Source organism: Pan troglodytes, chromosome 2, assembly GCF_028858775.2.
Source record: "Pan troglodytes isolate AG18354 chromosome 2, NHGRI_mPanTro3-v2.0_pri, whole genome shotgun sequence".
Lineage (NCBI taxonomy): Eukaryota > Metazoa > Chordata > Mammalia > Primates > Hominidae > Pan > Pan troglodytes.
This window is the reverse complement of record NC_086015.1, coordinates 118,372,262-118,399,092: the sequence shown is the minus strand read 5'-3', so window position 1 is coordinate 118,399,092 and position 26,831 is coordinate 118,372,262. Positions and strand designations below refer to the sequence as shown.

General features: G+C 34.5%; 1 protein-coding gene across 38 annotated transcripts in view; it reads left to right on the top strand.

Annotated features, from left to right (window-relative positions):
- The window catches only part of ZBTB20 (zinc finger and BTB domain containing 20), an 830,436-nt gene that overhangs the window by 64,052 nt on the left and 739,553 nt on the right, over nt 1-26,831 (top strand). The window contains exon 2 of one of the 38 annotated variants that reach the window (XM_063806108.1): nt 25,459-25,552. The exons of the other annotated variants lie outside the window; for them this stretch is intronic. The gene's annotated coding sequence lies outside the window, so the exon portion shown is untranslated. The remainder of the gene's footprint in view (nt 1-25,458; nt 25,553-26,831) is intronic. 38 annotated transcript variants of the gene reach the window in all.

Genomic DNA, 26,831 nt, shown 5'->3' with positions numbered 1-26,831 from the left:
TATAGTTTGATGGCAACAAAGAAATTAAAGATGGCAGAGAGACTATATAGGTATAGTGGTATGTAATAGGACTTTGGATTTATAAACTCTAGGCTGTCAGGAGAAGATGGGCACGTGGATTGAAAAAGAAAATGTGGATGCGATGATCAATGGTTATTCTTTAATAATATTCCTAATGAAGGACATATGATGAGGCAAAGAAGAATACAAATTGATGGAGTATATGTATGAATGATAAAGTAGTTGTATGCTGAGAGAAGGAGATTGTGAAGCAAAGAGATAAGAATTATATGTAGCTTTGTGGCTATAATTGCCTTGGTTTTTGCATTTACCTTGAGTTTCCATTGTAGGTATTAATGGCTCCTGTATATAATGTTCTTAGTATAAGTAGAATCCATAAAGCATTTGGTTTGAGCAGGAATATTTATTTGCTTGTGAGGATAGACCTGTTTAACTTTGAAATGTAGTGCGCTATTACCTTATGGTCAGAGTAAAGTTTATATTGTTTTTATTCAAATTACAATATGAGTATATTTAAGAGGAGCAGATATGTGTGTGTTTGTGCATGTGTGTGCATGTACACACATGTAAGGAAGGACATTTTCATTTCTGTATATTTCTCCTGTGTTTGCTGCTTTTTGCTTGCCAGTTTTTCTTTGTCTCTATCATTTTATCACTGAAACCATCTGTGTAGAAAATAGTATGCTTGGTTTTATCATTTTAAATTATTTTCTATTTTTGTTATTTTGTCCTCCCAACTTGTTTTCACCTTAAGAATTCAGGCTCAAGTATAAGGCATTTTAGTTTTCACATTCAAGAGGTGTTTCTGCTTTCTTTCCCGTCCGTTTGTCCATATGTTTACTGGTTTCTGATAGGCTGTGCAGTGAGACAGCAGTTTACTATCTGTGTGTGTGTGAAATTAGCTAATTGGTGTTAGCAGAAATATTTTCACATGTTTTATAAGCAAAGTGCAGCAAGGTATATAAATGTAGATATGATCCAGACACGCGCACACTCACGACTGTCACTGCTCATGCATAGGCGCTCAGAAGTAATTAATGTTAATAAGATTTTAATGTGCTTGTGAGATCATAATGAGGAGAAATGAATGCTCTGATTAGGAAAAGGTAACTGTGTGTGTGTTTTGGCTTAGAACAAGATTTCAATTTTTATAAACCGCAATTTTAGAACTTGTTTGTGATTGCATCAATTGGTTTTTATTTTCAAATTAGAGGTCTGTTTAGCCATTTGAATGATTAACCAAATAAATGGGTGAAACCCTGATCATAAGGAATAGTGCAGGTTTTTCATTTGCAAGGCAGTGTTAGTATAGAGCAAGGCTGTGATGTCTTTTGCCAACGTGCCATTTTAATGTTGTTTTTTAAAAGAAGCTTTTCCAGAAGCCACTTGTGAATATAGTATTTATTTTTATAAATGTGGATGCTATCTATATGTTCCAGAGACACCAATCAGACACTGTAACTATTGTGTCTGAGATACATTCCTGCCAGTCAGTGATGGTGTATTCCGTGTCTAAAGAATCTATATCATGCTTCTCAAAATGTTTATCTGGAAATGTAGCACTACCAATATTTTTATTCATCAATATAATCTTTACAAATTTTAGAAGCTTGATATATTTTATGGTGAAGTCAAACATTTCAAGGTAAGTAAAGATCTGTCTGATAATAGACTTGAAGGCAATGCAGTCAACAGCTATATTATAGACTGGCTTAAATCCAGCTGGACACCAGGGGTCCTTCTCCACAACAAATTTTCTGAAAATGTTGTTTACAGAGCTTTGACATACATTTGCATTATTATTATTTTTTAATTATAGTATAAATCTAAATATCTATTAAGGGTCCTTGCCCTCTAGCACATAGAAATTACTTATGCATTTTTAAATATAAATTGTGGATTGAGATATTCAAGGATTGTAATCCTTCTTAAAAAGTAAGCAGCATCGTACTGAAATGCAAGGAAAAGTCTTAGATATGAATTGGATATAGGATAGTGTAGTTTATTTCCAACCAAACCCTACAGATGTGTGTTTTAGGCTCTTTTAGGTTTTGGTTATATTACTATGATCTTTCTGCTGGAGTTTAAAAATGATGATGAAGGAAGAGAAACTGTTAAAGTTTGATCTACTCAACAATTTTGAGATTTATGTGATTCCCAGGGGTGTTTTAGATATTGCTTTACATAGAATCCAGAGAATGATGATTATTTGATAAAAAGGGGTATTTGCCTTTAATACGCAGTTGTTTAGTTGACTTTCTTGGATATTATCACATTGAAGCATAATTAGAAACAATTTTCCCAGTGCCAGTTTGTAAGGGAATTCATCAATGTTTCTTCTAGTACTTGCATGATATCCTATAGTAAGTTTTTCTGTATAGTCAGATGTATTTCTATATTCTTCTATTCTGTGCCATTGACCTGTCTATGCATGTGACATTATCACATTATTTTAATTATAGAAGCTTTATAACTTGTTTTTATATCTGAAATGTTAGCTTCCCTCCCTGCTTCTACCATTACTCTTTTTCAGTGTTTTCTGGCTTTTCTTGCATACTTGTTATTCCAAGTGAACTTTATAATCAACTAGCAGATCTTGAGGAAAAAGAAAATCCCTGATGGCATTTCTATTGAAATTATAAGTAATTTATGAATTAACATCACAACAATTAATGTTCTTATGAGGGTGAATCTTTTTATCCAAGAATCTGTTTTTTATTTCCATTTGCTCAGTAACTGTTCTATCTTGCTGAAATATTCTAATTTTCCTTTTGGCTTTAGGTTTAAACATTTATTATTAAGTCTACCTTTTGGTATTGCATCCACTTATTTATTTACTTGCTTACTTTCTTACAGCCTTACTATACTAAACAGGCTCTTTTCTTCTATATTTTCTAGCTGGCATTTGTTTCTGTGTAGGAAGGCTGTTGATTTTTGTATGTTAACTTTATAGTCTCCTATTTAGCAAAATTTTCTTATTGTTTGTGGTAGCCCAAGGTGGATTTGAGTTCCCCTTCTAGTACAATGTTTGATCTTTGTAAGACCATGGACAGCTTATTCTGAGTGTCTTAGTCAATTTGGGCTGCTGTAACCTCACAGTTCTGGAGGCTGGAAGTCCAAGATCAGAGTGCCAGCACGGTTGAGTTCTGGTGAAGACCTTCTTCTGGGCTGCAGACTGCTAACTCTTCATTGTGTTTCTGGTAGAAAGAGATCAAGCTAGCTCTTGGGGGTCTCTTTTATAAGAGTACTAATCCCATAAACCTCATGACTTTATCTAATCCCAGTTACCTCTCAAAAGCCCCATCTGCTAGTGGCATTATGTTGGGGGTATAGTTTCAACATATAAATTTGGGCATGAACATTCAGTTTGTAACACTGAGCTATTTTCCTCATCTGTAAAATGCAGATAAGAAAGCCAAACTAGAATGATGGAGAATAAATAAGATCATATCGTAAACACCTAATATTTCCCCCAGCACATAGTAGGCACTCTATTTCTAGTATCCATTAATAATGTAATGTAATGTAATGTAATGTGATATGTCACTTGAGCAATTATTTTTAAAGTATGGATAATATGCAATTGAATTATTGAAGGTTTAGCATATCAGAGTTTTTACGAAGAATGGAGTGAATTCAATTAATGAACAGAACTTAAACTTCTTGATAAACATTTGTGATTTAAGACACTCTAGGGGCAGGGTGCAGTGGCTCACACTTGTAATCCCTGCACTTTGGGAGGCCGAGGTGGGTGGATCACTTGAGGTCAGGAGTTCGAGACCAGCCTGGACTGGACAACATGGTGAAACCCCATCTCTACCAATAATACAAAAATTACCTGGGTGTGGTGGCAGGCAACTGCAATTCCAGCTACTCAGGAGGCTGAGGCAGGAGAATCGCTTGAACCCAGGAGGCGGAGGATGCAGTGAGCTGAGATCGCACCACTGCACTCCAGCCTGGGTGACAGAGGGAGACTCTGTCTCTAAATAAATAAATAAATAAATAAATAAATAAATAAATAAGAAAGACTTGAGGAACTGAAGATTAATTCTGAGATTATGATATTTTGTAGCTATGCACACATATTTCCATTACTTCTGTTTTAATTATGATTATTGCATGTAATACTCATTAGCCCTGGAGAGTAAGTGGAAACTTCTTGAACACCTAGAGTGATTATTCAAGGCAATTCATACAGTGTGTTGATTCCAGCACTTGTTATTGTGCCCTACCTCAAGAATCTGACAACTTTACCATATTTTCTTAGTGAACAGTGTACTAACTTGTAAATAAGTTTATGTGGAATAAATATTAATCATATGTGAACTCATGATGGTATCAGCATAAACAGAATAATAGTGATTGTCAGCCCTAAACTTTTTTTTATAAAGTTGGTGAAAACGCTAATTGAAAAAAATGTAGTTCATGTATTATAGCAGTCCAATAACTTTTAAGCTTCTACTCTAATAAAATGGTTATTCACTTTGCAAATACATTCTTTTAATTCACTTGATACAATCTATTGTTAAAGAAAAGGAATATCAAAATTTCAGGGTTCAACTTTTTTTACCTCATGGTTGTTGTGAGGACCAGGTGAGATGATTAACATAAAAGACCTAATAAGGTGCCTAGCTCTTGGTAGGTGTTTGAGAAAATGTTAGTTGTTTTCATTTCTATTATCTTGTTATTACCATTGCTGGTTTCTTCATTCCCAACTACCTCAACCCCCATATCATCTACCCCACTCTCTCTCTCACTCTTCATATATATACACACACACACACACACACACACACACACACACACACACACATATTCTTACTGATAATGTTGTTCTATACTTAGACTAAAATGTATGAAATATGTGCCATAATGGTCATTAAGAATAGACATAAAATAATCGTCTGTAATTTTCCAATATTGAAGTTAGCTAAGAGTGAAGATCCTATCAGTGAAACATGTGAAAAGTTTAGTTACTTGTGGATAAAATTTCTGAGGAGTTGTGAGGATGAAGAATAATTTCTCATAAAGAATTTTAGGCACACTTTATATATAGTTTATGGTTTACCAGAGTTCTGGCTTAGCACTCAGTGTGATTATTCCTCCATAGCTTCATTTTGCTCTTTTATTCATTCATTCATATCAAAAACAACATAGAATATCTATTAGCAATAACACATTGTTCTAGATAGTGTGAGATATACAAATAACAAGATTAGTTATATGAATTGTCTCTATATTTAAGAAGTCTATTAGGTGATTCAGATAGGGAAGCAACGAGGTTATGTGCATGGACTTTGGAGCCAGATTTTCTGTTTTGAATTCCTGCTCTGAGACTCACTAGTTATTTCACTTCAGGCAAGTTATTTAGCCTGGGTTTCAGTTTCCTTATCTACAAATTGAGGCTAAAAGTAGTACCTATTGGGTTGTCCTGAGGATTAAATGATTTGGTACAAGTGCATCATTTAGAGAAATACCGTGGTAAGCTCTTTTCAAGATACTAATTTTAGTTTCTTTTGATAAATACCTAAAAGTGAGAATTCTGAATTGTATAACAGTTCTATTTTTAATTTTTTGAGGAAACTTCAGACTATCTTCCATAGTGCTTCACCATTTTGCATTCCTACCAACAGTGTACAAGGATTCAAGTTTCTCTACATCCTCGTCAACACTTGTCTTTTGTTTTATTAATAATAGCCCTGACAGGTGTGAGGCAATTCCTCATTGTGGTTGTAATTTGAATTACTCTGATGATGATAAGTGATGTTAAATATTTTTAAATATATCTCTTGGCCATTTGTATGTCTACTTTAAATAAATCTTTATTCCAGTCTCTGTTAGTCTGGGCTTCTCTAAGAAAATACAGGGTAATTTATGAACAACAGAAATTTATTACTCATAGTTCTGGAGGCTGGAAAGTCCAAAGTCAAGGCACTGGCAGTTTCTGTATCTGGTAAGGGCCTCTTCATAGATGGTGGCTTCTGTGCCCACACATTGTGGAAGGGCAAACAGCTCATCATCTCTTTTTAAAATTACTAGTCCCATTCATGAGTGATCTGCCTTCATGATTTAATCACCTCCTAAAAGCCCTGCTTCTGAATACTATCACATTGCAATTAAGTTTCAACGTATGAATTTGGGGGAGGGGTAATATTCAGACCTTAGCAAATTCCTTAGTGCATTATTAAAAGTTGGGTTATTAGGTTTTTTTTTCTTTTTGCTCTTAAATTATAGGACTTCTTTATGTATTTTGGATATTAACCCCTTATCAGATATATCAGGGAATTCACCCCTGCTCGCCACGCCCCGGGCTGCAGACCAATAATGGTCCCTGGCCTGTTAGGAACTGGACTGCCCAGCAGGAGGTGAGTGTCCGGCCAGTGAGCTAATTACTGCCTGAGCTCTGCATCCAGTCAGATCAGCAGTGGCATGAGATTCTCATGGGAGTGTGAACCCTGTTGCGAACTGTGCATGCAAGGGATCTAGATTGCGCACTTCTTATAAGGCTCTAACGAATGCTTGAGGATCTGAGAGGGAACAGTTTCATCCCAAAACCATCCTCCTGTCCTTGGAAAAATTGTCTTCCACAAAACCAGTTCCTGGTGCCAAAAAGGTTGGGAATCACTGAGATATAAGGTTTGTAGATATTTTCTCCTATTCCACAGGTTGCCTTTTCACTATGTTGTTTGCTGTGCAGTCAAGATGTATAGTCTTACCTGTTTATTTTTATTTTTGTTGCCTGTACTTTTGATGTTACAGCCATGAAATTATTACTATGATGAATGTTATGAAGCTTTTCCTGTATGTTTTATTCTAAAAGTTTTAGTTTCAGGTCTTACATTTAAGTCTTTAATCGATGTTGAGTTTATTTTTGTGTATGTTGTAAGATAAAGGTCCAATTTTATTATTTTGCTGTTTTTCCCAGAACCCTTTGTTGACGAGACTATCCTTTTCTCATTGTGTATTCTTGACACCCTTGTAAAAAATTAGTTGCCCATTTATGTGTAGATTTATTTCTTGGCTCTATATTTTGTTTCATTTGTCTATATATCTATCTTTATGCCAGCACCATATTGTTTTGATTATTTTTGTTTTGTAATATATTTTGAAGCAATAAAATGTGATGCCTCAATCTTTGTTTTTCTTTCTCAAGATCGATTTGGCTATTCATGGTATTTGTGGTTCCATGTGAATTACAGAAATGTAGAATTGACTCTATAGATCACTTTGGGTATGGACATTTTAACAATATTAAAGTCTTCCAATCCATGAACACAGGATATCTTCCATCTTGAATTTCTTTCATCAATGTTTTGTAGTTTTCAGTATATAATCTTTAATCTCCTTAATTGTCTTTCTAAGTATTTTATACTTCTTGGTGCTATTTTAGATGGGAATGTTTTTCCAATTTTTTTTCAGATGGTTCCTTGTTAATATATAGAAATGCAGCTGATTTTGTCTGTTGATTTTGTGTCCTACAACTCTATTGAATTCATTTATTAATTCTAACAGTTTTTTAATGGAGTCTTTAGGATTTTCTGTATATAAAAGCATAGACTCTACCAACTAGACAATTTTACTTTTTCCTTTACAATTGGAATGCCTTTTGTTTCTTTTTCTTTCCTAATTGCCCTGGGTAAGACTTCCAGTACTATGTAGAATAGAAGTGCCAAGAGTGAACATCCTTGCTGTGTTGCTGATTTTAGAGGAATAGCTTTCAGTTTTTTCCATGGAAAACTGATATGTAGCCTTTTCATATATGTGCTTATCATGTTGATGTACTTTACTTCTGTTGATACTTTGTTGTTTATCTAAAGGAATTGAAATCGGGATCTCAAAAAGATTAGCAATGACCAAGATGTGGGAACAACCTAAATGTCCTTCTATGGATGAATGGATAAGGAAAATGGTATATACATACAGTGGAATATTATTCAGTCTTTAAAAAAGAGGAAATACTGCAATGAGACAACATGGCTAAAACTTGAGGACACTGTGCTAACTGAAATGAGCCAGTCATAGAAAGACAGATACTACATGATTCCACTTATATGAAGTATCTAAAATAATTAAATTCATAGAATCAAGGAATAGAATGATGGTGGTTGCCAAGGGCTGAAGGAAAGGGAAAATGGGAAGTTACTAATTAATGGACATAAAGTTTCAGTTAAGCAGATGAATAAGTTCTAGAGATCTGCTGTATAGCATTGTACCTGTAGTCAACAATACTGCACACTTAAAAATATTGTACTATTAAAATTTGCTAAGAGGGTAGATCTCATTTTAAGTGTTCTTACTAACATAAAATAATGTAGTAAGGCTTCAATAAATGTTAGTTCACATTAAAATTATTATTAAATATAGCAGGAAAGTTAATGTTATATAACAGTAAACACAAAGTAATACAGTATTTAGAGGATGGTAATATCTTTACTGTGACTGGGAACAGTTGGGATCGGGGAGATTCACTGAATGAATTAGTATTTAAATTTTGAAGTATGATTTCTATAGTGTAACAGAAAAAATAAAAAGGTAGAGGTGAGTAAAAATTAAAACTTCTGGGGACTTTGCAGTCAGAAAGGTTCCTATCAGAGGCCCAGCTCCACTCCCCACTATTAGTGTGACCCTAGATAAAGCAGTCTCTGTTAGGATTCTACCTCCCTGAGTCGTGGTCTGATAACTCTCTCAAGATAGCATACTACAGCAATCGCGGGAATAACCTGGTTAATTTCCTTTTCTCAGCAATTGCTGTGCTGTGCCTGTTGTGCAATGTCTGCAAGCAAATATTTTATATATTTTGTTTAGATTTTTAGTTGTTTAAGGCAGGAGGTGTATGCTATTTCTGCTACTTCATCATTTTCAGAAGCAGAAAACAAACAACCCCATCAAAAAGTGGGCGAAGGACATGAACAGACACTTCTCAAAAGAAGACATTTATGCAGCCAGAAAACCAACATATTTCTATTTTACTTTTCTCTTCAATGAGTTGGGACTTACTGTCTAATTCTAGTAGCACAGTGTAGTTAGTTACCTTTTTTGTACTAACTAAATGGCAGTACAAGTTTTAGTTTACTTACCTGCTTCCTTACTAAACTGGCTTCTTTGAGAACAGGTACTGTGTTGAGCTCATCTTTGTCACCACTACCAACCCACTATCAAGTTTGGAGTCTGGAACCTATCAGGCAGTTAATGAATACCTTTTACATTTATTTAATTACTGTTAATTGTAGTTCTGTGCCACACTGTGAAAGACTGAATGCTATGCTTAGAGATACATTTTATTCTGTAAACAATCTAAGGTTTTTGAGGAGGTGAGGGAAATTCTTTGAGCCTTTCTTTTTAATAGAAGGTAATTCTTGAAGCATAAATATGGATGAAAGAGGTAAGAGGCTGAAAATAATTAGATTATTTAGGATTCTAGGCTATAACAGTGGAAATAAAGAATTGACAGGATCTAGTGATTGATTGGATGGGCATTGCTGAAAGGAAAGGTGAGAAAAATGACTTAGATTTTCACTAATTATGGACCAATTGTTTTAGAATGAAATAGTAGGGTTTTTTTGGTTTTCAGAACTTATATGGAAGATTTTAGCATAAAATTTTGGGAGCAAAGTTTCATAATGCAAAGGAGTAATTAATGGTAGGGATTTATTTAGTTTAGTTACTAGAATTAAGTTTGAATTTAAAATATTTTATAATTCTTAGGGAAAGGTTTATTTTGAGTTAAATTTTATTGTATAGGGTTAATTTTTAATTATATTATAAATATCTCATACAATTTTTTCTCATTATAATCTCTTATCTTTGTATATAGTTGTAAATATTTTTAATTTCCCTATGCTTTCTTTAGTCTTTAGAATTCTTTGGTAATGAACTTAGGGCTAAAAGTTAATTTTGTGCCATTGAATGGTACAGCACTTGTAGCATGACCTAGGGTGAGAGTCATTTTTTCTCAAATATATTTTAACGTTGCTTTTGTAGTATGAGTTTTCATTCAAATTATTTTCTCTTTTTAAGAGAGGTTGGAAGAACTTCTGAGCAAGTGGATGGTAGGAGTCGGGAATAAGAAATATCAGAACAATTAGGGAAACCCTCCAATGCCAAAGATTTATCTGTAAAACATCGTATATTAGTAGCCATTTGAAAAGTTAAAACACTTCTAACAAGAACTTGTTTACAGTAGTTTGAAGGAGATTTAGAACAAACAAGTTGAATACATGGAAAAGAAATATTTCTCCCAATTAGTTATTTTCACTTTGACATAATCTTTTGAGGAAGCAATGCTTTTCTTAAACTGTGTTCTAACCTGAAATAAATGACAGAATGTTTGAATCAATGACAGCATCCTGACAGGATAGGGGAATATTTTTGATACTGTGTTCCAGTTCTCATTTCAGTTTCTTACATGTTATAGAAAATGACACTGATAATGACTGACATTTATTGAATCACCCCTTGTGCTTATAACTAAACTGTGAGGTAAATATTATCTTATTATTCTTCACAACAATCTCATAAGACAGATATTATTTTCATTTGACCAATGAGGAATCTAAGGCTAAATGAGATTAAATAACTTCCACAAAGTCACGCATCTGGTTATGCAGAGTTCATATGAGTCATTGATATAATTGGTAGAAATGATTGCCAAGTCTATTGTGTGTACTGTTAAGGGCAATGAAAAGAGCCTTTCACGTTTATCCTGTAAACAGAGGAAGGTGAGCTTTTTGGAACAGTAGTGGGGAAGGGCCAGAGAGGGAGAGCCAGTGTTCTTTTTAGATTGCTATGAATGAGTGAACTTAATCAGAAAAGGCCGATGCCCCAGTGCAGCATTGTCTTTCAAAAGTTTAGGTGCTGCTTTTGACCCTCTTTAAACATGGATATCCAAGGCAGCTTAAGAGTTGGATTATGCGTTGCTGTGACCAACTGAGGGGCCAAGAGCAATGGCAGCTGTATGGCAGGTTCTTATGACTCTTAATTCTATTTGGAGCACTTCCTGTGGGCAAACTCTTACCTGACACAGCTATTGGAGATCCTTAGAACCCATGAGACCTGATGCCATGCAATGAGTATCCCGTCAGTTACATCACTGAGACCTCAAAGTCTGTGATCTTAACCAGCATGCTACTTGGTATAACAAGCATATTTATTATTCATTGTATCTACATCAATTACAGAAAAGCCCAATACCTATTCTTCCATACAGTTTTAAACTCTGGGGTGATATAGAGCTTCAACCCGGAGGAAAAAATAATCAATTATATAATATGATCTCTTATTATGAATGGGAAACCCTCAAAAATGTATAACCAATTAGAAATTATTCAAATTTCTTTTACTCGCAAGAATGTTTAAATGTGGGTGAATTGCAGAGATAAAAGAAATAAACCCTGATATTTCTCAAGTTCTGCCATAAAGAAGTCTAGTTTATTGCCTTAGTTTCAAAAGAATAGTTTTCTAAGTATTTCAAAATGTCCGGCTGGCTGCCCCTTCCATTCTCTTTGGAAGCTTCTTTGTCATCCTCGTGGCACATCCCTCTGGCATGCATGACCAGCTGCAAGCTAAACCCTGTGGAATAAGAATTCTTTCATCCCTTTGTGTGATGTGTTTCATTTTCAGAGTTTGGATGATCCTCTTCGGCAGCAGCAGCAGGCATTGTTAGTTTCAATAGGCGGCCTGGATACACAAGAACAGTCATCATAGAGAGACAGGCTCTCAGGGTCCGTCCCTTCATGTCATGGTGCTGTGTTAGATCACTTTCCTCTGCTGGATTAATGGCCAGAGAAAAAGGGAAACAAACTGTACCCAAAGGAATCCAATTAAAGCACTTGAACTTCACTGACGTCTATCCTATTGTTTTCTTAACTTCCTAACCTATGGTTAATTATTCTGACCAGTGGAAAGAAACAGCATAAACACGGGAATTATCTTAAATTCCCTACTTTGTTTAGTTTGTAAAGGCATCAAAATTTTACTGTGCAGGATGGAATACTAATTTGGTATAGTTGAAATTTTTTTTGGCTAATCTTTCTATTTCTTCTTTACTCTCCTCACCAAAGGCACTGCCAGGACTTACTGTAAAACACTCCTTGGCTTCTGGAATTTTATCTCTGCTCACAGTCTACATTACAGCATTAGTTCATTCTGGGCACTTTAGCTTCCTTGAATCTCCAGTTGATCTCACACCCATGCCTATGATATTCTTCTCCTGGTTAATCAAGAATTCTCTATTTCTGCTCCATCATCCATGCCACTGTAAGTAGGAAAGTAATTTAGGCTTTTGAATCACAGCCTTGTCATTTGTGAAATGACCTCCTTTGACTCTGAAATTCTCTGTCCAAAATATAAGCTAGGATTTCCAGTAATAACAATTTATATGTATAAGATGATTGATAGTTTGCAGAGTGTCTTTATATATTTTATTTTATATAATTCTGACTACAGTTTTGTGAGGAGAGAACCATTATTTTTATCTTTTTTTTTTTTTCAGAAAAGGATACTATAGCTCAGCGAGGTGAATTGATTTACTCCATCACATAAGTAGTAACTGCCCGAACCTGAACTTTAAATTCAGTTTTCCCCACCAAGAGGTGATGGTTTTCTCTAGTAGGGAGAAAGTTTATTTCTTAAAACCTTAATTTCTTTATTAATTTTAAAAGTTTTTTTCTTTTTTATGTGAGTATATATGTTTATGCTTTGGGTAGGAGTCTTCTTATGCTGAATTGAGTTTGGGGTGGAATTTTGTGCTCTTAGTTTTTGTCAGTGAAGAAGTCTCCTACAATTTCTAATTAAAGAAAGATAAGAAGGAATGTATTAGTTTTCTAGTGTAGAATTTTGGTATCATTGTGAACCTCCCTGCTAAATTTGTTTGTATTTTTCCATGGTAAATCCATTCTTCCAGAAAGCTAATATACCTATTAAATAGTATTATTTATAATTAGGAAATGGTAGGTATACAGTAGACTCCCTCTTAGGTTATTCCTGCTTCTGGCCAACAGAATACTCTGAAAAAATGGTGTGTTTCTGTTCATCTGTTTACCTGCTGCCATGCTTATCTACAGTCATTTGTGTTTGTTTTTGAATTTGTTTATGCCAAATGAATGTGCAATTGTAATTTAATTATGCAAACTGATGAAATATGAGTTCAAAAATATAAAGAGTTGTGATTTTATGAAATTTAAGTTGGTGCTTTGGAAAGACTTTTTAAAGGTGAGTTGCTAAAACAAATTGCAGTTTAAAAAGGTGTGGGCTAGACAACTGTGAAAGATTGCCTGAGGTAGGGGTGAAAAAATGTAAAAAGCTGGAAGGATCCCTCATTCAGTTTGCTTTCTAAGTACCTTTAAGCTGTCATTGAGTTTAAATAAACCAAAACAGGAAATCATAGGTGATACATCATGGTGTAGTTTAAGCAAGAAGGAAAACATGAAACTTTATGTAGCAGATCAAGAGTCAGTGACAGCCATTGGTCCTACATCAAAGGGTTGGTAAATAATTTCATGTTTTAACTTTAAATAAGTTAAATATGTTAAAATCAATTTATTCAGTTTCTTTCTGTATCTCAATGTCCTTTTGTGTAAAATGAAAATGAAAATAACTTTACCCAAGAATTTTTTTTTTTTTTGTATATGAGGATTAAATGAGATGTATAGTACGTAGAGCAATGCTTGGTACAAGTAACATACTAAAAAAAGTTAGCCATCATCATTATCAATGACAATCTGAGATCATCTGTTGTAGGGTTTATGTATACTTATATTACAAATATAATATTATGGATCATTGCTGCCAGCTATTGGAATATTTTAGCAGCAACTCATACTAGTTCTGTTTAGGTTAGCAGAGACATTCTGTCCATTTTCTACCTCCAACCTACCTTTTTTTCTCAGGATTTATGAGAAAAGCAAGTTTGATGGTAACTACCTATGTCAGTACGTGCTGAGACCTGAGATCACATGTGTGACATAAGTAAAAGCGCTATGTGTAGTCTCAACTGAATCCTATCAGAAAGCTTGGGATATGGAGAGTTCGTGGCGTACTAGTGGAGGTGTGTGGATGCTTACACAGTACTCACCCACACTGAACCTAGATCTAGCCAATGTGTTTCTGACTTAAACAAACACTCAGCTTCACACAGTTCTCTCCCGATTGAAAACAGAGGAAACAAAGGAAAAAGAAACAAAAGTCTTGACAAAAAAGACTGTTAGCTAAGCTAGAATAGTTGTGTGGTAGTAGAACACTGATTCTAATAGTTGGCATTGTACTGTATGCCTTCCATTCCTAAATGCTTCTGCTGACTGCTAGGTTGTAAGTTTTCATTAATGAATCCACATTTAGAAACTGCTTTTTTTGGAGGAGAATTAAGCTTTTACCTGCTTTCTTTCTGAATGCTGGGGCACATATTTTTGTATAATTTCATATCCTGTTTTCCTCCCTAAGCATGTGCTCTTTGTAGAAAAGAGACTCACGCTTCAGAGTAGGAGACAGCATCAACACTGCTGAAAGTTTCCTCTTGGTTTGAATGTTATAGTGGTTGATTCTGTGCTGGAGGCATAAGAATGAATGCACTATCAAACTATCAACTTTTTTTTTTTTTTCAAACAAGCAATGCAATACTATCTACGGTGATTTACGTGGCATTTTTCTAATTTTTTAAAAAATAAAGCAAGTAGGTAGCAAAGTGGAATTTGAAACATTTTCCCAAGTTGAAAAAAATTTAAATGGTATAATCTAAAGTTAAGTGCCCATTTGCTTTCTTAAATATTATAAGTATCACTATTGGTCACTTTCTGGGCCTATAATGGAAATTAGGTCTATTTGTTCTTCAGATTATAGTCTATCTTTACCTGTCGTGAAGCTTTTGGATAAAAGAAATACAATCATTCTATATCGTGCCTTATCATGGCACTGGAATTCCCACAGTTCATTCCTATCTATGAATATTATTGAAGTTCTTCTCTACTCTTTCTTGTGCTTTTATTTCAGTCATTACAAATTCTATCAATTTCAACTGTCCTCAGCCTTTTGCCCTCAGATGTGTATTCTTCATATATTTTCTTTATTCTGCCGTGTGTCATCATTTTGTTAACATGTATCCTTCTTTTTAACCTATACTGTTTATTCTTTAGTTTGTTGATTTAAATTTCACCCATTTTGTCTCTTTAGGTATACCATTTCCATACAGTTATTTTACATGAAGACAACAGTAAAACATAAAAAGTAGGCAGCAGCCCAGAAAATCACAGGCTTTATATACTATACAATACATACTATTTATATAATGGGTTAGGTATTCAGGCTTCTATCTAGTAGGGATCTACACATCATACTCTTCTGTTAAACCTGATATTTTTAAGGAGGTAAGATTTAAGAGGATTTCCTTCTTTATGTGACATACCTGTCAGTCAACATGATATTCAGAACCCATTGTTAAGTACCTTTCTAGGCAGAGAAAAGAACCAGTTTCAGTTTGGATATGTTTGAAGTGCTGTGTTCTTGACTCATATGCCTGGATTGGCCCAGCTCCTTGATATTTTACATTTTAAGTTGTGGATTAATGCATATCTATAACTTGTCCAGGATGTATTGCTAAACTTGAGGTGATGGGTTAATCCACCACCATTGTTTTGCTGCAACAATAAAATTGCGGCAGGCTAGCAAGTTAGCTTTAGTGCATATTAATGGCGAGCATATCATGGTACATGAAGTTGATACGATAGAAGAAGTGTACAATTCAAGTGCATGTGCATGTGCAATGTTTCTGTTCTATTTTGCTTAGAAGGCAGTTTGAATATCATTATAGTGGTATAAAAGGCAGTAAGTTGATCAGAGTTCTAGGTAAGAAAGTTTTTATTTCTCTGTATCAGAGGGATGTGCTGTGGAGGACAATCTGAAGATAAGAATACCAACAATAGAATCATCTTTTTTTTTTTTTTTTTACTGATTTTTCAAATAGCATATGTCTTTCTGTTATGTTGAAAATTTTCACTCTGTTATCCATTGAATGATTTATATGCCCAAATAAAGATTAGATTGATGTTCCATATAAAGATCTGCAGAAAAATGTGTGTATATATATAAATTTTTTAATAGGCACTCATGACATTTGACTAAATCGATCAACTATAATAATAAATATCATTGAATTATTGGCCTCATCAAGTAGTAGGCAAACAATTGCTTCCCGGGTTTGTGGGTGTGATATTATTTCTAATTTTATTTAATCATTTACTAATTCACTGTGCACCTATTATGTTGGGGATAGTATTTGGCATAGTAGGGAATGTAAAGATGATTAAGACACAGTCCTGTCTACTAAAAGTGTGCAGTCTGGTGGTATGGTATAGTACATTTGTTAGATTTGGCCCTTACTATAATAATGTGTTAATTCCTTAATTATTTCACATGATAAAAGTCTAATTATTATTGTTATGGTCATATTTAATTTATATCTTCAGTGTTCTGAATAATAATTTAATGTACTACCAATATATTTAAACAGACTATAATCCCTAAAAGATAAAGATAAAATATTATAAATATAAATGTAAAACATTATGGTAAAAGCACTTTAATAATTTTAAATGGTTTTAACTGGTTTTTAATCTTTTCACTCTCTTTTGTTGGATTCCTTTATTTGGGAGAAGACAGGGGAAGGGACATTTGGCATTTGGTGTTGAAAATCCAGTGTGAATAGAAACCCGAGAGGAGACTTTTGATTTTCTGATTTCTAGTTCCATAACATGCAAGGTGAAGAGCCACAGGAGATGAAGATGGAGGGATAAGTAGGTGCCTATCATGAAGTGCCTTATATATGCCATACTAAGAAGTCAGAAATGAGGTGGGATCCTCTGAAGGGTTTTAAGTGAGGAAATGACTTCTTAGTTCTATTGAGAAAAAGCACTTCAGCAATTGAGTGTGGAAGAAGGGGTATGAAGAAAGCAGACCAGAGTCTGTGAGACTGTTAGAAGACAATTAATGGAAATCAGGGTGAAGTATAGTGAGGGCATGAACTGAAACAGTGACTGTGAAGCTATGAGGAACCTAAGAGGAATGGATTCAAGAGATTTTTAGGAAGTAGAATTGATAAGATTTGGGTACTGTATCGGTGAAGGGGTGGAAGTTGGGTGCTGTTAAAGAAAAAGAGAAGTTTAGGATGACTCTCAAGATGTTTTTCTCGAGTACCTGGGTGGTGCCATTTGCAGAAAAAAAAAAAGGACTATTTTAGGAGTAGGAGGTTGGTGGCCAGCCAGAGGTCAGGAAGGAATTGAGGGTAGAAACTTAGGAAAGATATAAAAGATTCATTTGAATTTCAAACACAAATTTACCTTGCTTTGAGAAAATATGATGTGATTCTGTAACCTGAAAGAGTAAAAGTTAGGATAAGTGTGTTATGCTGAAGCTGAATAAGGGGAATGAGTTTCATCGGAGAGTACTGATTAGGGAATTTCTACTAGTAGAAAACAGGATGTCCAGAGTCAAATATTTATTCTTGGAGACATTGTTTCCCAGATTTTCTTTAATGACAGCTCTCCTCCATTTTATATCCAAAAGCTAGATTGGCTTATTCAAATGTGTTAACCCTAGGATGTGTCTGGGAGTCTTCTGAGTCACTACTTTAAGGGGATATCTATTTGAGGAGGCACTATGGTAATGAAAGCAAGTCAAATACCAAATGTATGGATTGCTATTTAACCTTGCACAAACCACTTAACCTCTTTGGGTTTCCATTTTCTCACTTTTATAAAATAAGAGGGTTGAATCGGATGATCTCTGATAACCTTTTTATAGTAAGAGCCCTATGATTTTATGACCCTGTGAATAGCATGATTATAGCTCTAGGATTAACATCTTCAGGAAATTTAACAGCAGACTTCCAGTTAAACTTCGTGATTGAACACATGTTTTTCCATGTTCCTTCCTAGTAAGGGACTAAAAATTTGAGCAAAAGACTAAAAAATATATAAATCCACAGGCATAAGGAAGAGGAAGCAACATATTAAAGAGACACAACTTTTGGAAGATGTAAAGGAGGAACTGGCAGAAATGGGAAAGCCGAATACATGTGACTGGAGAGTGTTGTGTCAGTGAGAAACAAGACAGTTCATACTCCAGAACCTGTTTAAGAATTAGAGGCAGTATGTCCTGTAGAAAACAGTAGCTGAAGTAGAAATAAAGTATAATTAATATACTCAGAGAGATAGCAGAAGATACTGCTACTATGAAACATGACAAGATTATATAAAAAGAAGAAATAACCAGAGATAAGCACTTTTATAATAACTGAAATAATAGCTTTTATATGATAGAAATTTTCCTGAAAATAGAGCAAAAAAAAGTCAAATAAATGGAAAATAGGAGAGAAGAGATTAAAATCAAACAAACGATCCAACAAGCTGAACATCTGATTAATGGGAAGTTCAGAAGGCAGGCGAGAGCAAAGAAAATGATAGGGAGGAAACTGTTATAAAAGTATATGGTAAAATTTTTCAGCTCCAAAGGTTCCAGTTTGGAAGGATCTTCTGAGTGCCCATAAAAATGTGAAAGCAAATCCACACCAAGATGCATAATTGGAAAATTTCAAAATAACAGTAATAAATAGATGATAATAGAAAGTTCCCGAGAGAAATATAGGCCTCATACATTGGCTCAAGAACCAGAATGGTATCTGATTTCTTAATGACAACATTCAAAGCTAGAAGATGTGGCTTTAAAATTCAGAGAGAAGGCCGGGCACGGTGGCTCACGCCTGTAAGTAATCCCAACACTTTGGGAGGCTGAGGCAGGTGGATCACCTGAGGTCAGGAGCTCGAGACCAGCCTGACCAACATGGTGAAACCCCATCTCTAAAAAATTTAAAACTAGCTGGGTGTGGTGGCACATGCCTGTAATCCTAGCTACTTGGGAGGCTGAGGCAGGAGAGTCACTTGAACCAGGGAGGCGGAGGTTGCAGTGAACCAAGAGTTTGCCATTGCACTCCAGCCTGGGAAACGAGAGCGAAATTCCGTCTCAAAAAAAAAAAAAAAAAAGAATTATGAGAGAAAATTACTTTTAACTTTGAATTCTACACCCAAACTACCAATTACATATAAGGGTAGAAAAAACATTTTTATTTTTAGACACATGGTTCTCCAAATGTACCCCCACACTTGCTTTCTCAGGAATTGTTTCAAGGGTATGCTACATCCAAATGAGGAAAAACTGAGGAGAAAAGACCAAGATAGAGGGTTCAGGAAACAGGTGATTAAAATGAGGTGAGAAAGGTGAAGGGAAGTTACTGGATAACTTCTGTGCATTGATCTTAAAAATAAGCAGTCTTTACTTGAGCTAGAAGATGGAGAACTCCCGAAAGGGATGTCTTCAGGGGAAAGAATTGGAATAGGATTCTTCATGTGTAAGAGTGTGAAATATTATATTTTTAGAGGTTTTACATTTCTGTTGCAAACCTTGGGAATGTGGGGGGCAAAGTGGCAATATTAACAATAGGAAGGAAATATTGTTACTACTCAAGGTACCAAATGTATTCAAAAATATTACTTCACTGATTGCTGGAAGGATGGAAGAAAGGGAAATGAGGTAGTATCAAAGAACTAAGTCTTCTGCCATGATAGGAAGTTAATATATTATGTCTAAAATTTATAAATAAAAATAACAATAGAAGCATATTATTTAGAAATGAGGCAAACACTAGAATGAGTTTTGGCAGAGGGTCAAAGTTTTGGATACGGGATGCTGTATTTTGTATAAACTTCGTGGTACTATTTAACTGGTAAACTGTGTGTGTGTGTGTGTGTGTGTGTTGCTTTGACAATAATGAGAAATGATAACTAAACATTCTTACAGATTTTTAAATGCTATGAGCTGAATGTTTGTGTCACCTCAAAATTCATATATTGAAAACCTAATCTTTAATGTGATGGCATTTGTACATGGGGCCTTTGGTAGGTAATTAGGCCATGAAGGTGGGGCCCTCAAGATGGGAATAGTGCCCTTATAGAAGCTTGCTTCCACTCTGTCTCTTGGCCCTCCATCATGTGAGGACGCAGTGAGAAGACTACTATATGCAAACCAGGACAAAGGCATTCATCAAAACCTGGTCATGCTGGCATTCTAATCTCAGACTTCTCAGCCCTCAGAACTGTGAGAAATACATTTTTGTTGTTAAATTCTGTTGTTTAACCAAGTCTATGGCAATTTATTATTATTGCAGCCTGAACTCAGATACCAAGTATTTTGGACTTTGATTTTTCAGGTAGTAGATTAACTCATGATGAAGTGTATATATTTTTGTTATCTGCAGGAATTAGAGTTATACCTTGACATTATATTTGAAGGGGTTTTTGAATGCTGTTTGAATGATAAAAACAATGATGAAGAATCTAAAAGTTGTTGCTACAATTCTGAGACCTTAAATATATGTTACAAAATTTAAAAGGGCATTAACTATTGATGGCTAAGGAGAAATAGAAAAAGACAGATAAACTTTCATTTGGTTTGGTAGGTATAATCATAAGACAAATTAAACATAGTTGCTTTGTTAAAGAAAGAATAGTTTCCCTTCATTCTAAGTAGTTTTTAAATACTTAATATATTTTTCCCTCAAAAACTTTGCATGGCTAGTGCATCTATTCTCATGGAATGTTTTTAACTGTTTGCTGACTCATTAGCTATTCATCTGTAGCTAATATGAGGCACTTTTGTTGTGGTTTACAAAAATATGGAGGTTATGTGATTTGGTGCATGCATTTCAGAATTTAGATTGTCTTTTAATAATCAAAAACATGCTTTGCCAAAAATCTAGTATGAGTGTGCTCAAAATATCAAGTGCCTTTTGAATTTTTAAAATAAAAACATTCCAACAATAAAAACCCAACAGCAAACAAACAAAAAACCCCAGAACTTGTCTTGTAAACAAAAGTGTTTAGCAGACATCCTTAAACCTCCTTGAGAGAATTTTTAGACATAAGAGAGGCAGAGGCAGAGACCAAGATTGAAAGGGGGGATATTTCTCCTTGAATTTTTCTTTTAACCAAGGACATTTGGTTTTGGGAGGAAAAGAAGGAGAGAAGAAATGAAGAAAGAACATGATTTGTCTCAAAGATTTATTTTATAATTGATTGTAGCTTATAAAGGTTTTCATTGATAGTGTATGGGAGAGAGAATTGTAAGTTTCAATGCCGACACTTTGAAGAGTTGCCCTGTTATTGCAGCTGCTTAGGCAGCCTTGCTCAAACATCAATGGTGCATTGTGGCAGTTTGCTCTGCTTCCCTGTTTCTGATGGACGTTCTCCAGGCAGTGAAGGGCAAAGGGGCTGGCAATGCTGGTAACTGGCATAATAGGAGTTGTTGGATCAGTTTTGAGTGTATGTGTGTGAACTGAACATTTAATGACAAATTCTGTGTTATGGTTAGTCTAAGCTGAGTATCAGAATGTACTTTATGTTCAATTAATGTAGATTGGATTATATTTTTATATTGTCATTTTATAGCATAGAGTGCATAATGTTTAGGGTGCATAATTTGTAGTGGTTGGTAAAAAGGACCAATGCTTGCCGCCTGAACAAAAAAAATTCAAGATATACTCAGATATAATCACACTGAAATATTTCTGTCATAAAATAAATAATTGACTTTTACTGTTCATAATATTTTATTGTTTTTAAGGATACCCATATTAAATAGTTTCAGCTGTTTGTGAAAATGTGTTCTGATTTTTTTTGGTCTCTTGTGTGTGTGTACAAGAACACTCTAATTTACTCTTGTAAAATCGTAAACTTTTAGAAGAGATTTGAAAAGTCACCTCAGACTGAATAGATAGAGGCATTACTTGGGAGAATATGACATAATGTTCAGAGATGACACAGAGAAGGCAGCGATGATGAACAAATATTTTGCCTATATTTTTCTTTCCAAGAAGAATAATCTTCAAATTAGAAGAAATGAATGGAAATCAATAAATTGGTTAATAGGAGACTATTTTGGCAAATTTACAATCAAAGTCCACAGAGTTTGGTAACTTTTATTCAAGAATGATAATGACCATAATTTTTTTAAAAACTTGCATATTTATATAATGTGTGTTTTTCAAAGTATCACAGTGTATGTATTCACTGAATCCTTAAGGGAATCCTGAAAAGTAAACAGGGATGACTATTTGCATTTTACAGGCGAGGAAACCAAAAGGAAGCAAATAAAAAGTTTTAAGCAGTAGGCAGTAGGTCATACCTTTTCACTTATTCTCATTTAATAATCACCATGCTCCAAGAAAATTTTATTATCTCCATTTATAGATGTGTTAACTGAAAGTAAATATATTTTTTTCAAGCCACACTGCTGTCTGTCAGAACAACTGGAATCCAAACCTAAGGACTTTTGCTCCAAAGTCTAAACTTTCTTTTACTGAACATCATAACTTCCAGAAATGATCATATTTGGAGAATTGGAAGATATAAAATAATGGATACAAGCAAACATATAAAATATTAAAGATGAAATAAAGGTGAATTCTCTAACCTACAGAGTTAACTTTATCTCCTGCAAAATTCTGAAATATTGAATAGATTATTTGTGACCATGTAGAAACCAAGGTGTTATTTTACAAGAACAAGTCATGTGATACTAGTCTCATTTCTCCTTTTCTGATAAAGTTAACTGGGTTGTTAGCTAAGAAAATTTTGCAAACATATGTATCTTGGTGTAAACAAGGGATTTGATAAAATGATGGCAGTAGATTTAGGGAGATTCATAAGTTATTTGAAAAACTTCCCCCATATAGTCATGTTTAATTTTCTTTTCTGAGGCAAGTATTTGTGAATAGCCTACTAAATACAAAGCAATTTACTGTCCACTGTGGGATATCTTTTTGAAAAAAGAGAGAGTAAAACATGGAAACTCCTTTCAAGAACTTAATTGCTTAGTATAGAAGCTAAGAAGAAAAATATAAATCACATAAATGCCCTGTGATGAGTATCTTAAGAAAGAATCCTCTCAGCATGGATACCGGGAAAGCCTTCCTGTAGAGGTGGCATTTTAACTGAAATGGAATTACGGATAGGGTTTGCATATAAAGAAATAGGGAAAAGGTTTGCAAGTGATAACATTAGCTCACATTCATTGACTGTATATTGTTTCTTTTATTCTTCATAATCATTTTGAGGTAGACTATATTATTATTTCTACATGGACATGATAATATGAAGTCAAAGATGCTTTAAGTATAACTTGCTTTATAAACTAGTTGGGTCAGGATTTGAACTTAGACAGTTTACCATAGATCTCATTCTCTTAAAAATAGAATCAAGAAGGTGGGTGTTAAAAGAGGTTGTTTGAGTAATGATACAAAGTTCAGCATGGCTAAAATATAGGTATGCCCAAAGGAAGATAGTAAGTGACCTTGTTTGATCTTGTCGTCTTAAATAGTATTTTATATATCAGTGGTTTGGGTGAGAAGATAAGGAATTACTATACAATTTTCAGGTTATTCAAAGATGAAACACTGAATAAATACAATTCGTGTATTTTATTTCAAAATAGTAACAACATAACCAGATACCATACAAAAGACATGGTTCTTGAAAATAAACCCTGAAATTTGTATGACATAATAGGGAGAGGTATACACTTAAAAATAATATCTTTTTCTGTTGCATAGAAAAAATTTTATGCTTGGATGTACTTTCCTGATCATAATATACAGAAGGGAAACCTAAACAGAGCACAGTGATCACACTGAGATTAGGAGATAGAAATTGAAATTCAGCGAGATGAGGCAGTAGAATTTGCAGGTAGAATACTGGAGGAAGGGAGATAGCAGACAAGGAACTTCGGAAATCTGCAAAAGGATTGCCTTGAGCCTATTGAATGCTGAATATTAAACTGTGCATACTTTGGGTAAACCTCCAGAAGGCCGGCAAAGAACAACCAGAGAGCTGAAAAGGTGAACCACTCCTGGAGCTTTCGCGGATTGGAAGTGTTTGAGTTTTGTTCAGCCAAAGTGGAGACACTTTGTTAATAGCCAGGGAAATGAGATCCCAAAAAGGATAATTCTTTTTCAGTAGGGCCTAACAAGCCTGCCCTAATAGAGCTTAAGAATAAGACTCAAAAGAACCAAACTGATCTGCAAGCTATTAACCAGCCTGCCAGAAAAATGTCTAATACTTTGTGAAGGAGTTCAACAAAATTCAGCAGTCAACAACAAAAAGTTTATGATGAATGACATCAAAATAAAATTTATGTTACATGAAAAAGCTGGAAAATGTGACATGTAACTGGGAAAAAAATTACCAATGAAAAAACATTCAGAAATGGCAGAGATGACGGAATTAGAAGAAAAATATTTTGTAACCACTATTATAAATATGATCAAGGATTGAAAGGAAGGCTTGACTATGATGAGGAGAGAAATGAGTGGCATAAAAGGGAACTAAATGGAACTTTTAGAGATGAAAAATATATTTGGAATGAAAAAATTTACTACATTGGTATAACAGGATATTAGATACTACAGAAAAAGGATTAGTGAATGTGAAGACATAGCAATAGAAACTATCCAATCTGAAGCACACACACAATCTGAGAAAAAAGATTGAAACAGACACACAAATATAACCTCAGAGATTTATGGGACACTATGAAGCAGTTTAACCTGTATGTTAGTCCTAAAAAGGAGGTGGGGAAGGAAGGAAGAAAAATTACTTGGACAATGAAAGGCTGAAATATATATATATGGAGTCTTGCTCTGTTGCCCAGGCTGGAGTGCAGTGGCACATCGTGGCTTACTGCAACCTCTGCCTCCTGGGTTCAAGTGATTCTCCTGCCTCAACCTCCTGAGTAGCTGGGACTACAAGCAGCCCCCACCTTGCCCGGCTAATTTTTGTATTTCTAGTAGAGACGGGGTTTTGCCATGTTGGCCAGGCTGGTCTCAAACTCCTGACCTCAAGTGATCTGCCTGCCTCAGCCTCCCAAAGTGCTGGGATTAGAGGCATGACCCACCATGCCTGGCCACTGAAAATATTTCAAATTTGACTAAAACTGTATTTACAAAGATCTAGAGATTTCAACTATAAGTAAGAGGAGAAAAATGAAGGAAATGGCATCAAGACACATGATACTAAAATTGTTGAAAACAATTGATAACAAGAAAATCCCAGAAAGAGACAGGAAATGGAGGCATTACGTACAGGAGGAAGACACAAATATTAAATACTTCTTGTCAGAAACAATATAAACTAGAAGAGTTAGAATTTCATTGATATGGTTTGGCTATGTCCCCACCCAAATCTCATCGGGAATTGTAGTTCCCATAATCCCCGTGTTGTGGGAGGGACCCGGTGGGAGGTAATTTAATCACGGGAGTGGTTACCTCATGCTGTTCTCATGATAATGAGTGAGTTCTCACAAGATCTGATGGTTTTAAAAGGGGCTTTTCCCCCTTTTGCTCAGCACTTCTTGCTGCTGCCATGTGAAGAAGGATGTGTTTGCCTCCTCTTCCATCATGATTGTAAGTTTCCTGAGGCCACACCAGCTGTGCTGAACTGTGAGTCAATTAAACTTCTTTCTTTTATAAATTACCCAGTCTTGAGTATATCTTTATTAGCAGCGTGAGAACGGACTAATATAGACATCTTTAAAATGCTGAAAGACAAAAAGAGTCAACCTAGAATTCTATAAAATAAAGACTTTTGCGGACATAAAAGCTGAAAGAGAAATCATCACCCACAGACAAGCACTACAAGATGTGTTAATGGAGGTTCTTCAGGAAGAAGGAAAATGATACCAAATAAGATGGAAATTTGTAATAACACAAAGTAATGAGGAGTACCAGAAATGGTAAATATATGAGTAAATATAACACACTTTTTTCTTTTAAAATTTTATTTAAAAGGTAACACTTTGCAGCAAAATAATTAACAATGTATTGTGGGTTATATAGTAGTAAGATGTTTGACATAAATTACATAAATAATTGGAGCAGGGAAATAGAAGTGTGTTATTGAAATGGTTTGATATTATATATGAAGTGGTATATTATTATTTCAAGGTAGCCTTGATAAGTTAAAAGTTACATATTGTAAACCCTACAATAATCATTACAAAATAAAGAGATATAACAGTAAGGCCAAAATAGAGATAAAATGGAACATTGAATACTCAACTATTTCAAAAAAAGGCAGACAGAGAAAAAAAATAAAGAACACATGGGACAGAAAAGAAATACGAAGTTAAAGTTAATGGATTTAAACTTTCTTATATCAATAAATGCAATGACAAAAATTGCAATCAATAATTGCAATGACAGTTGCAATAGCAGCTCATCCACCAGAGGTGTTAGAGAAGACAGAAGGATAATGAAAAGGGGTTAACTGTTTTGACTCTATAATAATTTTGAAAATTATGTTTAAGTAATTAGAGTATGTAGATTATTTTTATTCTCAACAGAGAATTTATACAAGCACATATATTCTGGAATAGATATGTGCTACAACAGAATGACTCCAACTCCTTGAGGCTCTCAGTAGACACAAACCTGTTATTGTTAAGTAGCTACATCTCAATCCATATTTTCTGGTTAAATAAAGAGAGTACATTATTCCTTATTCTACTTCTTTGCTCTTCCTTTTCTCATATTAAGCCCAAACACCCTATAATGAAATATGGATAACCACTTATGTAAATGGTATACCATAAAATTGAGATGGTAAGATTTGACTATTAAAGAACTAGGTAGCTTTATGATTTATTATTTTCTGGATATAAACAGAAGATCCTCCTGATGCTATCCACATACCCTCACGCAACCATTAGTATAGTTCGGT